We start from the raw sequence: 13,721 nt of genomic DNA on the forward strand, positions 1-13,721 counted from the left end.
AAAACACCGCCCGCGGGGGCTCGGCCAAAGCCGAGCCACCTCAAGGTGGCTCGGCCAATGCCGAGCCACCCTGAGGTGGCTCGGTGGCCGAGCCACCTTGAGGTGGCCGGCTGCACTGTGCCCAAGGCACAGTGAGGGTAGCCTATAAATAGGCCACCCCCTTGTTCATTTGCAAAGGTTGGAAATTTTGGAGGCGAAGCTCTGCCGGATTCAAGACTCGAAACTTAAAAAAGATTGGAGCTTTGGGACTTCGGGGACTCACTCTTCCAGATCTGGTGAGAGGGCCGGATCTCAGATCTACGCAGACGTACTCCGGATCTAAGCTTGGTCTTAGATCCCGAGACTTGGACGATTGTTTCCTTGGTGAATCAATCCTCCCCGGCTATTATTTCCTTTGTGGAATAATACCCATCGTACTGCTTAGATCTGATCGGATCTAGATCTCGTGGTGGTCCACGGATAAACCCCGGCACAGGCAAAGAACCCACACAAAGCAAGAGACCGCAAAACAGGATCTTGCGATTTGTTCGACACATAAGGAGAAAGTTGTAATCTTTGTTTCATTTTCTTTGATTTTCATTGTAACCGGATCTTATAAAAAGACCGGATCTTTGTAATCGATAAACTATTACAAGAATTTGCAATGGAATCAATGATGAAGAAAACAACGATTTTTCCCGCGAACAATCTGGCGACCACAGTGGGAGCCGCCGATCTCGCTACCGAGATCGATGCGTCGTAGCCGCGGATTCCGATCCCGGTCGAGGAGGAGGTCGAGTATGAGTTCGACCAAGCCAAGTTCGAGGAGTACGTGTCCTCGTCCGGATCTACCTCCCCCCGCAAGTCCAATAAATCCCAGAAGTTCTCCTCCAGGAGAAAGGTTCGTTGGTATGAAGAAGTCGAAGCCACCAACGAAGATCTCGCCCCGTTTGATGCCAAAGTCGCATCGGGTGAGATTCCTCCAATTCCCAACCAGGTCGGAACTGCTCTGGCCAACCCTTCTGCCGCAGAGGGCGTGGTGACTCTCTCGAAGAGAGCCCGCCAAAGGCAACGTCAACGCCTTGCGAAACGATTCGCAAAGGCCATGGAGTCAGTTGACGGGATCCGCTATAACGTGGATCTGAAGAACAAAAGAGGCAAGCAGCCTCAACAATCAACGAATGGTCCGAAGTCTGAAGCGACGGTTCAGACCAAAAAGCAGCAACTGCAGCCCCTGACAGTTCAACCTCCGGCGAATCAATCCAGACCGCCGATGATTCCCACAACTGCTCCGGGAGATCCAGCAGGACCATCCCAGGAAAGGAAGCTAGTCTTAGAGCGCCTCGGTCCACTTCCCGAGGAGCGAAGCAAAACTCCAATCCAACAACGTTTGGGCCCACTAAGTCAATCCAGACCGCCGATGATTCCCACAACTGCTCCGGGAGATCCAGCAGGACCATCCCAGGAAAGGAAGCTAGTCTTAGAGCGCCTCGGTCCACTTCCCGAGGAGCGAAGCAAAACTCCAATCCAACAACGTTTGGGCCCACTAAGAAATCCCCAAACGACGCAATATGCTGGGGGTCGCCGCAACCCTCAATATGACAAAGAAATCATGGCACCCAAGCGCACTATGTTGCGCATTGAAGTTCAGGAGCCCGCTGAGAATTCACTCCCAAAAAGGCAGGTCTCAAGGCGCGTGACTCTTGAAAGTCCAAAGAAGGCAGTTCTCCCTCAGAAGGAAACGTTGTCGTCTGATGATGATTACGTTATACCTGAGAAATCGTGCCAACACACGATAGGTTGCTCTGACTTTCAAATAGACGAGCTGTACTATCGTGCTGGGAGTACGAGCGAAGCCAGAAAGAGAAGTCCTCGAAGACTAGAAACTCAGTGCCCTTGTTCAAAGCTCATTCGGGCAGTACTGTCTGAGTGCAACTGCATCAAGGTAGTCCCCGAGAGAATTTCAGTGTTCGAAAGGCTTAGTACCAAAATGCCAAAACCAAGGCGTAGGCGTTTTCGGCAAAGAAGGACGGTGGTTGAAGATGAAGAATTCCCGAGGGTCACCGCTAATATGACAAGCAAAGAGACCTCATCACGGGATAATCTCGAGTCGATTCTGAAAGCATCCCGGCGTCTAACCCGTCTGCAGTCTGGAGCCATCGCACGAGGAACTTATGGTAGGGTTCGGACAAGAGTACCTTCAAAAGGTGAAGAGTCGGATACCTGCTCCGCAGTCGCATCAGATAATACAGTGTCCAGTGAGGGGGAACCCCGCGAGTCACTGATGATAAGCGCGGAACAAGTGGCCAAGATGCTCTCGTCCAGATCTACCTCCCCCCGCAAGTCCAAGAAGTCCAAGTTCTCCTCCAGGAGAAAAACTCGTTGGTTTGAAGAAGTCGAAGCCACCAACGAAGATCTCGCCCCGTTTGATGCCAAAGTCGCATCGGGTGAGATTCCTCCAGTTTCCAACCAGGTCAGATCTGCTCTGGCCAACTCTTCTGCCACAGAGGGCGTGGTGACTCTCTCGAAGAGAGCCCGCCAAAGGCAACGTCAACGCCTTGCGAAACGATTCGCAAAGGCCATGGAGTCCGTTGACGGGATCCGCTACAACACGGATCTGAAGAACAGAAGAGGCAAACAGCCTCAACAACAGATGAATGGTGGTTCCTCCAAGCCGCCGACAATGCAATGGGTCCGTGTCAAACGGAACCGTTCAACGCTGGAGGAACGCATTCGCAAACGCCGCGCACTATCAGCGCAGGCACGGGCTCAAGCTGAAGAAGCCCGTAGAAAGCTGCAGAAAGAGGTAGCCAAGAAGCCGCCACCAACTCGCAAAGTTTGGAGGCCGAAGTCTGAAGCGGCGGTTCAGACCAAAAAGCAGCAACTGCAGCCCCTGACAGTTCAACCTCCGGCGAATCAATCCAGACCGCCGATGATTCCCACAACTGCTTCGGGAGATCCCGCAGGATCATCCCAGAAAAGGAAGTCAGTCTTGGAGCGCCTCGGTCCACTTCCCGAGGAGCGAAGCAAAACTCCAATCCAAGAACGTTTGGGCCCACTAAGAAATCCCCAAACGACGCAACATGCTGGGGGTCGCCGCAACCCTCAACATGACAAAGAAATCATGGCACCCAAGCGCACTATGCTGCGCATTGAAGTTCAGGAGCCCGCTGAGAATTCACGCCCAAAAAGGCATGTCTCAAGGCGCGTGACTCTTGAAAGTCCAAAGAAGGCAGTTCTCCCTCAGAAGGAAACGTTGTCGTCTGATGATGATTACATTATACCTGAGAAATCGTGCCAACACACGATAGGTTGCTCTGACTTTCAAACGGACGAGCTGTACTATCGTGCTGGGGGTACGAACAAAGCCAGAAAGAGAAGTTCTCGAAGACTAGAAACTCAGTGCCCTTGTTCAAAGCTCATTCGGGCAGTACTGTCTGAGTGCAACTGCATCAAGGTAGTCCCCGAGAGAATTTCAGTGTTCGAAAGGCTTAGTACCAAAATGCCAAAACCAAGGCGTAGGCGTTTTCGGCAAAGAAGGACGGTGGTTGAAGATGAAGAATTCCCGAGGGTCACCGCTAATATGACAAGCAAAGAGACCTCATCACGGGATAATCTCGAGTCGATTCTGAAAGCATCCCGGCGTCTAACCCGTCTGCACTCTGGAGCAATCGCACGAGGAACTTATGGTAGGGTTCGGACAAGAGTACCTTCAGAAGGTGAAGAGTCGGATACCTGCTCCGCAGTCGCATCAGATAATACAGTGTCCAGTGAGGGGGAACCCCGCGAGTCACTGATGATAAGCGCGGAACAAGTGGCCAAGATGCTCGAAGATGCCATAGCCAAACAACAGGAAAGCTTTAGGTTCGAGATGCAGATGGCCATGCAGACTATGAGAGAGATGCATGAGCAACAAATTCAGGCACTGACGAACCAGCGAGGTGAACCAAGCCACCATAACCAGGTTGTTCAGGAAGAGGAGCACACGGATAGGGATGAAACTCACAATGCCAATAACCCTCCCGTCAATGCAGGGGGTGGTAACGAGGATGCCAACGAAGATACAAGTGAAGACTTGAAGATCAAAAACCTCGAGAGCAAAATCAACACATTGATCTCCGCTCAAGAAGTAAAAAAGACTGGCATTCCGTGTCCCTACCCGAGGCAGTGGGACTCCATACCGTACCCACCAAAGTTCAATTTGATTAACTTCACACCATTCGATGGAAGGGGCTCCCCTACCCAACACTTGATTTATTTCAAGTCTCACCTGGGAATCATTTCAGGCAATGAACCTCTGATGGTGCGGTCATTTGTCGGCACTCTTCGCGGAGCCGCCTTCGATTGGTATCGCCGCCTCAAGCCAGGAAGCGTAAATAGCTGGAATGACATGGAGACCAAGTTCCTTGCTAATTTTTTCGACGACGACACTGAGGTATCTATCGGATCGTTGCTCGATGAGAAGCAGAAGGACGGGGAGTTAGTCGACACCTTCGTCAAAAGGTTCCAGAACAAAGCGATGAATTGCCGGGACCCGATCACCGAGGAATTCATTCTCCAGACCTGCCATAATAATCTGTCCTTAGACGTATTGGAAGCAATGGGGACAGCACCGTCTGACACTTGGAAGGAAAAAGGCCGAGAGGAACCAACCGACGGTTAATCAGCTGAACTCAAACTTCGCCTCTTGTGGTAAGGGCAAGGCACCTGCAGCTGCTGGTGGTGCTAATCAAGCGTCGCAACAGCAATCTCGAAGGCAGCAAAAGACTTCGGGCCCGAGACTCAAAAAAGATTACTCTTTCAATGACGAAGACGTTCCAGCCATCTTCGAATCCCTCCTTGAAGGTAACAAGATCAAGCTACCACCTATCACAAATCAGGAGGAAGCTGACAACACTACGGACCCAAAGTACTGTGCATACCACAGGAGGGTCGTTCATCCCACCAAGGATTGCTTTACTCTCAAGAATAGCATTCAGACCTTGGTTGAAGCCGGCGTCATAACGCTAAGGTAAGCCAATTGAGAACGGCAAAACTCCAAAGAGTATACGAGTATAAACTGTTTCTCAATCCTCCGACCGGTATAAGAGGTTAAACTACTCCCTGATACTCCAATAGGTATATGAGTCTAAACTGTTTCCCCACTTTTGACGGGAAGTTCCTGGAGAATATTAAGCTAATATTCTTAAGGATAACCCGGTTAGGTAACTGATAATAATGTCCGAACCAGTTCCGCAGAGGAAACTGGGGGTGGACGATTTATGTAACGGGAAGTTCCCAAAACCACAGCAATGTAATGAATAAGAACTCCCATTCAAATTCTCACCGTGTCTGTGCACTCAACACTCTCTCTGTTAGAGTCTGGACGTAAAGTTCCTGATTGGTCAAACCTTCTTACAGTTAGGACCACAGTCAAAATCCCCTCTCGATTCTCCCAATGAACGAGAGGTCCACAAATCAAGCGATCAAACCTTCCTACAGTTAGGATCGTCTTAAACCTTCCATTCGGTCAAACCTTTCTACAGTTAGGACCAAAACCAAAATCCCCTCTCGATTCCTCCAATGAACGAGAGGTCCACTTTCAAATCGAGTGATCAAACCTTCCTACAGTTAGGGTCACCTCAAACCTCCCACTTGGTCAAACCTTCCTACAGTTAGGACCAAAACCACGATTCATTCTCGATAAACGAGAAATTCATCTTTAGTTCGATAATCAAACCTTCCGACAGTTAGGGTTATCCGAATCTTTTTGATTCTCGGAGTGGAGATCCCACTCTTAGTTTCACCTTTCCGGATTCTGGGGGTGGAGATCCCACCTCGAGTCTCCTTTCCTTCTTTGTTCGGGGAATAGAATATAAAATTCTTCCTTCCCCATACCAATCCTTTTCGAAGAATTCAGGATTCATCCTAGGAAGTTTATCCCGAATCCTAAGCAGGGATAAGTCTGCGCCTAACACGCGCTGCCGGTTTAGTCTTTTTTCTGCACAAAAAGACACCAGAGTTCGATTCTGGGGTATTCTATCCTGAAACCTAAGCAAGGATAAGTCTGCGCCTGACACGCGCTGCCGGTCAGTTCTTAACCGTTTAAAAAGAACACCCGTTCACATATTCAACATTGTGACAGGTTGTTATTAATAACACCAAAATCCATGCCTTACACGCATGGGGAATTTCATCCTGAATCCTAAGAAAGGATATGCCGACGCCTAACACGCGTCGCCGGTTTAGTCTTTCCCCGTAGAAAAAGACACCAGAGTTCGATTCTGGGGTATTCTATCCTGAAACCTAAGCAAGGATAAGTCTGCGCCTGACACGCGCTGCCGGTCAGTTCTTAACCGTTTAAAAAGAACACCCGTTCACATATTCAACATTGTGACAGGTTGTTATTAATAACACCGAAATCCATGCCTTACACGCATGGGGAATTTCATCCTGAATCCTAAGAAAGGATATGTCAACGCCTAACACGCGTCGCCGGTTTAGTCTTTTACCGATTGAAAAAGACACCAGAATACCAGTCTGGGGTATTTTATCCCGAAGCCTAAGTAGGGATACGTCAACGTCTAATACACGTTGCCGGGTAGCTTATTCCCGTAACAATGGCGAAGCCTATGTATTCAACATCATATCACAAAGTCTCAGAGAATTCACTCTCTTAGAACAATGTTACATGCGGAATGGATTTGGACAATCCGCATGCTAGCCCGACTCAAACGGTAGTCGGTAAAGGCTAATCAAATCCGTTAAAGGCTAGGGGTTAGCCAAAAATCCTAAAGTCAACGCCTAACACGCGTCGCCGGGTAGTCTATTCCCGTGAGAAAGACGAAGTCTACGTATTCAAAGTCGTAGCATCAAGTCTAAGGGAGTTCATTCCTTTAGCACAACGTCACATGCGGAACGGAATTAAGACAATCCACATGTAAGCCCGATTCAAACGGTAATCGGTAAAAGCAAATCAAATCCGTTAAAGGCTGAGGATTTTCCAAAAATCTTGAGTCAACGTCTGATACACGTTGCTGTTTAGTCTTTTCACAGGAGAAAGACGAAGTCTACGTATTCAATATCGTAGCACTAAAAGGGTTAACTCTTTTAGCATAACGTCACATGCGGAACGGATTTAGACAATCCGCATGCTAGCCCGACTCAAACGGTAGTCGGTAAAGGCGTATCAAACCCGTTGATGGCTGGGGGTTTGCCAAAAATCCTATAAATGCGAGGGTCACTGACGCACCAGTTTCATTAGTTGGTCTCATGACTTGAGCATCCAACGACGTTCAAAACCCTAAGGTCAACGCCGGACAACGCGTAACCCTAGGTCAACGCCGGTCAACGCGTTGCGATCAAAAAGTCAACGTACGACGTTCGAAACCCTAGGGTCAACGCCGAACAACGCGTAACCCTGGGTCAACGCCGGTCAATGCGTTGCAACGAAAGAATCAGACTCCGAAAAGTATACGAGTATAAACTGCTTCTTAAATACTCCGAAAAGTATACGAGTATAAACTACTTCTTAAATACTCCAATAAGGTATATGAGTATAAACTGTTCCCTAATTTTTGTTGAGAAGTTCCTGGAGAATGTTTTTATAAACATTCTTAAGGATAACTCAACAACACGATGCCGGACAACGCGTTGCAGACAAAGATTCAACGCCAACAATCGATGGTCAGCTAAAGATTAGAAAATCAGGAACCGACTTCAAGTTTAAAATTCCGACAACGGTCAGACAATAAATGCAGCACCGGAACTCTTACAGCCATTTGACAAAGCACCGAATAGCCTGGAAGATTGAAGGAATCAAGAACGGAAGTCATTCCAAGGTCCTATTACACCGACTGAAGGTGGGAACAATCATATCCAAAGTATTCTGTAGGCGTATAAAATTGCTTATAGGTCCTTTAGCACAGCTCGGCACAAACCGACGAACCAACGAGGCGACGAGATCGACGAATCGCACGCGAGCAATGGAATGCATCCATCCGCGTGCGGAATCAAGCCAACGGTTCGGGGAGTCAACGAGTCATCCAAACAAGAGCGGACTCGGATGAATCACGACCGAATCAAGATCGATTTCGGACTCGAACTCAAAAGTGGAGTTACTGCCAAATCAGGAATCCCGACCGAATCAAGATCGGTTTCGGACTTGAACTCAGAAGTGGATTTACTGCCAAATCAGGAATCGGATTACTGCCAAATTAGGAATCGGATTTACTGCCAAATCAGGTCAACGATTCAAGTCCGGATAAATCAACCACAGAACCAGATCACGGACTGAACCGAAGACGGAAAACGACGGAAAACCACGCCTATGGGTGGCTCGGCCCAGAGCTGGCCACCTATAGGTGGCCGACACTATTCCGTGCGCGGGCACAGTAAAGAGGGCCTATAAATAGGCCAAGGGTTGTTCATTTTCAAAGGTTGGAAATTTTGGAGGCGAAGCTCTGCCGGATTCAAGACTCGAAACTTAAAAAAGATTGGAGCTTTGGGACTTCGGGGACTCACTCTTCCAGATCTGGTGCTCAGCGATCGTCAACGCCAAAAAAGGCAGGTGTTCGAGAGGACCGGATCTCAGATCTACGCAGACATACTCCGGATCTAAGCTTGGTCTTAGATCCCGAGACTTGGACGATTGTTTCCTTGGTGAATCAATCATCCCCGGCTATTTTTTCCTTTGTGGAATAATATCCGTCGTACTGCTTAGATCTGATCGGATCTAGATCTCGCGGTGGTCCACGGATAAACCCCGGCGTAGGCAAAGAACCCACACAAAGCAAGAGACCGCAAAACAGGATCTTGCGATTTGTTCGACACAAAAGGAGAAAGTTGTAATCTTTGTTTATTTTTCTTTGATTTTCATTGTAACCGGATCTTATAAAAAGACCGGATCTTTTGTAGCCCAAAAAGTTGTTATTTAAGATGGCAATGGAATCAATAACAAAGAAAGACACGATTTTTCCCGCGAACACAACTTTTTAAGGAGATAAAATTCAACATGCTAACTATCATCCTCAATGCCTCCTTCTTGGCAGAAGAAAAAGAATGGATTTGTTCATTGTAGCTTGTAGTTGTTATGTAATTTTGAGGATATGAGTAGCTTGTAGCTGTTATGTAATCTCAGTCTAACTGAGAAGATTGATGTGCTGAACTATTTGGAAGATGAATGAAATTTTCATTGACCAAAAAACTTCTTAATTTTCATCGTTCACATTAAAGAGTTTACTCGCACGTTAGTTTCCTCGTTCACACTAAATAGTGACACTTGAATTTGGGTACGTACAAGTTTAGATTGTTGTCTTTGCATTGCTTATGATATCAATATTTTATCTACTTAGTCATCTATTCATATTGAACTTGCCAATTACACAATAGGTTGCGCATAGGATTTTCCAAGGGGCCTAGGCTAATGAACTCAAATTGTTTAGAGATGAGCCACATAGACTTCTTGAGAAATGAGATATGCGCGTGATAATAGGGGGCAAAAAACTATAGTTATGAAGATAATGCCAAAAACTTAAATGATAACCCAAGTAGTAGAACCAATTGAATGAATTGAAATTAAAATGAAAAAAAAATCATAAAATGCCAGAAATATAATGCAGAATAGATCAAGTTAATTTTTGAAAAAGGGTTTTTTAAGGGAATCATCCCTAACTTAGGCTCTATTTCATTTTACCACTCTTAATTACCCCAATTTCACAAAACCACCTGTATCTATCATTCTGTTATTATATAGCCACTTATTTACTTTTCCATCTAATTTTCTACCCAAAAAGTTTGATGGTGTTGTCTCTACATAGGTTCAACTCTTGTTGAACTTTTGGAATTAAAGTAAAATTCAATTAAACTTTGAGTATCAAAATAAATTCTTTTTTTTGGTCAATGAAAGAGAATATATTCATTTACCAAATTTTGAAATGAGAGTACATCAAAACTTTGCCAGAAAATGGTCTAGCAACCAAAACTGAAGAAAACACAAACTGTTTACAGTTTCTCTATTCTATCTCTCAAGTGCTCAGGAACATCTTCATTAAGCACTTTTTGAAGTATTGAAATTTTTACTTCTCTAACTAGCTGATCAGAACTCCGGCTTCTTTGCTGAAAAATCCTCATATTCCTTTCCTTCCATATCCAGTAAACCGTCGCTGACAAAATCATTCTTTTTAACTTCTTCATGAATCCAAACCCCCTCAAGTTATTAGTATACCAGTCTATCATATGATCCCAGTTGCATGATCTCCATGTATAATCTAACCATACCATCATTTTGTTCCACACATCAGAAGTATAAAGGCACTCAAAGAACAGGTGCCTGCAGGATTCTAATTGACTGGTAGAGCTAGCACACAGGACACACTGATTTGAATTCAGTATTCCCATGCGACACAACCTATCCTTAGTCAGAAGCCTCGAGAGAATCACTATTCCAAAGGATCCATATCCTCCCATTTCCTGCTTCCTGAACATTAGAAGTCCATTCCCAATACTTTGCTATTTTTCCTGCTATTTTTTCCATTTTTTTTAGAAAGTTTTGTTTCTAATAGAGCTATAAAGGAAAGTTTGTAATCATGAATGAATTGCTTCACAATTAAGTGTTTAGAGGATTTATTGAATCCTCTAATATTCCAAATGGCAAGGTGCATTATTGACCACCACCCCTATCAATATAGCAGGGGTCAAAATCAAAGACCTGTGGATCCAGTGGTGAAAATTGGGATGCTTGAAATGAATCTCTTGGAGCTCTTGCTAATATTCTCCTTGCAACATTAGTCTTGCTAACACTAGTAAATCCAGATGCATTAACTGTTGGTGATGAGAATTGGTGGAAATTTGCTAATCCAGAGTTTCCAAGCCTGATATTCTGAATGTCAGACACCATTTGTTGTGCATGTTCCCCAATTTCAGGAGGGCTACCACCATTTTTTCCTTTATCTGGAAGAGCATTTGCCTTTCTCTGATCATTTGTTTGTTGTGCATGTTTCACAGTTTTAGCAGAACTAATACAATTTTTTCCTTTATCTGGAGGGGAAGTATTTACCTTACTCTTTTGCTGTGCATGTTTCCCTGTAGCACTATTTTCTCCTTTATCAGGCAGGCCAATATCCCTCAAATCAGTTCCAGTTTGTGTAACCTGCACCTTACCAGCATATAATCCATCACCATTTTTTCGAGTCTGTGCATTGTCACTAGATGTATTCAAAACCTGAGCAGTATTATCCACCAAAACATGCTCAGAAGCAAGAGGATCTGCTTGGACATTAGGCTGTGCAATATTCCCTTGTTTTCTATTAACAGGGATCCACATTTTTTTAACCCTTTGCCTTATGCAATTATCAGTTTCATGACCAATAATATTGCAATTTGAACACCATCTTGGCTTAAGCTCATAGATAATCAATTATCAGTTTCATGACCAATAATATTGCAATTTGAACACCATCTTGGCTTAAGCTCATAGATAATCTTCTGATTGTAGACTTTTCCATCTAATATTGCAATTTGAACACCATCTTGGCTTAAGCTCATAGATAATCTTCTGATTGTAGACTTTTCCATCCGGCCCTTGAATTTCAACTGTGTCTGGCAGCGGAGTCTTCAGTGGCAATTTAACCTCAAGAAGCACTCTAGCATAGCTTAGCCTTTGTCTAGTTGCAGTAAGCATGTCAGTTGTTAAAGGGCGACCAATGAGGCTTGAAATTTTACTAATACCTATAGTACTCCATAGATTGAGTCTTAGATTAGGAAGTTGAATCCACATTGGGTAGGAGTAGTCTTGTATTTTCTCCATTTCAGTCTCAATAGACCATGGCTTAAGGACCAATGGTCTAGAACCAAAGAACTAAGGTCCAGCTTCCAGGATCTCTCTCATCTGCTGATCAGATTGGAAATCAAATAAGAATACTCCCTGCTTGAGCAAAGAAATTCTAGGAATTGAAATTCTACCCCATGCTTTGCTTATGTATGCTTCCATAGATCTAAACTTGACATTCAACCCTATAACATGCCCTATCAAAGAGAACTTCCAAAATTCTTCACCCTCCCTCCATTCTTCTGTAGAAAAAGTAACAGGAGCAGAGGGAGAGGGTGGAATAAAGTTTAGAGTTAATCCATTCCCTGGCTTTCTGTTATCAGCAAAGAGACTCACAAAGGATTTTTTTCCCTTTGTTAACCTCATCACGTTGCTCTAATTTCTCAGCATTACCCTTATCCTCCCCTTCCAGATTAAGGGGGATAGGAGTTTTAAGAATCTCAGCCCTTACTTTCTCCCCATCATTAGGGATTATAATCTCAAGATCCTTATCCATCACCTCCGTTGACTCATCAAAAGCTTCTGAAAACTCATCATCCATAACATCAGCCCAAGAGTTAGAGGTAGGGGACTTACCAAGATGACTAGCAAGAACTAGGCCAGATCTGAGCAGGTCAGGCTCTGAGATTGACTTAGTTTTAGCCATTACCTCCTCCAGTAGAATCTTCTTCTTAGCTCCCTTTGGCAGGCTCTGAGATTGACTTAGTTTTAGCCATTACCTCCTCCAGTAGAATCTTCTTCTTAGCTCCCTTTGGGCCAGTACTGGCCATCTCCATTACCGCCCATTACCTCCTCCAGTAGAATCTTCTTCTTAGCTCCCTTTGGGCCAGTACTGGCCATCTCCATTACCGCCCTAGATGTTGCTCGAAGCTCCTTCACTGTTCCATTGCTTTTCCTGAGATCCACTGTTTTCCATTGATCCCTCAAATTTCTCAGCAGAAGAGGGATAGACGAAGATCGAGTCTCTTAAAGTAGCATCGATGATTCCCTTGCTTCCATTCTTCTTCTTCTTCATCCAAAATACAGGCGGAGGCGCACAGTAGCGGGAAGAAAATCACCTACTAAGATGCGCCTAACTAGCCGCCCCTTTATCAAAATAAAATTTTGTTGAACTTTAGAGTATCAAAATTAAATTTTATTAAACTTGAGGTATCAAAATTAAATTTTGTTGAACTTTGGGCAAGAAAGAACTTTGTGTTCAAAGTGAAAGTAGACTTCAAGATGTTTTTGGACCAAAAAAAAAGAAAACTTTGGGGTATCATATAATTTGGGTTACTTAACTTTGATACCCAAAATTTTCAACGAAGTTTAGTTTTAATACCAAAAGTTCACGAAAATTTAACTGTTGTACCCAAGATTCAACAAAATCAAACTTGTGTAGAGGTGAAACTGTCATACTTTAATTTTTTTGATGGTGGAATGAATGAAAAAGTGTTGCGCGTCGGCGGAAGCGTGCTCGCAAACCAAACACCCACACAAGTTGGCGAGCAATGGGAGGAGAACAACCAACAAGTACAATTCACAAAATAATAGCCAAAATCAATCACAAACACAAAGATTTATGTGGTTCGGCAATTGCCTACATCCATGGGGAGAGGATGAGGAGATTTTACTATATGGAGGAGAAATACAATGGGTTACAACTCTCTCAAACACTCAAAATAACCCTAACCAACAATCTCTCACTCCCTCATAATAATCTCCCTCTCAAAGTGCTCAAAAGACTCTTTTTTCTCTGATTTTTCTTATTCTAATATCTTCTAAAACGTTCTATATAGAAACCCTAAAACCAAAACAGATTAGGAATCCAACAATTATAAAACCAAAACCAAAATAGACTAGGAATCGCAATAACCAAAACAGACTAGGAATCCAACAATTTTAAAACCAAAACCAAAACAGACTAGGAATCCTGTTTGGCCCAATAATCTGCTAT

The sequence above is a fragment of the Asparagus officinalis genome, chromosome 3, assembly GCF_001876935.1.
Source record: "Asparagus officinalis chromosome 3, Aspof.V1, whole genome shotgun sequence".
Lineage (NCBI taxonomy): Eukaryota > Viridiplantae > Streptophyta > Magnoliopsida > Asparagales > Asparagaceae > Asparagus > Asparagus officinalis.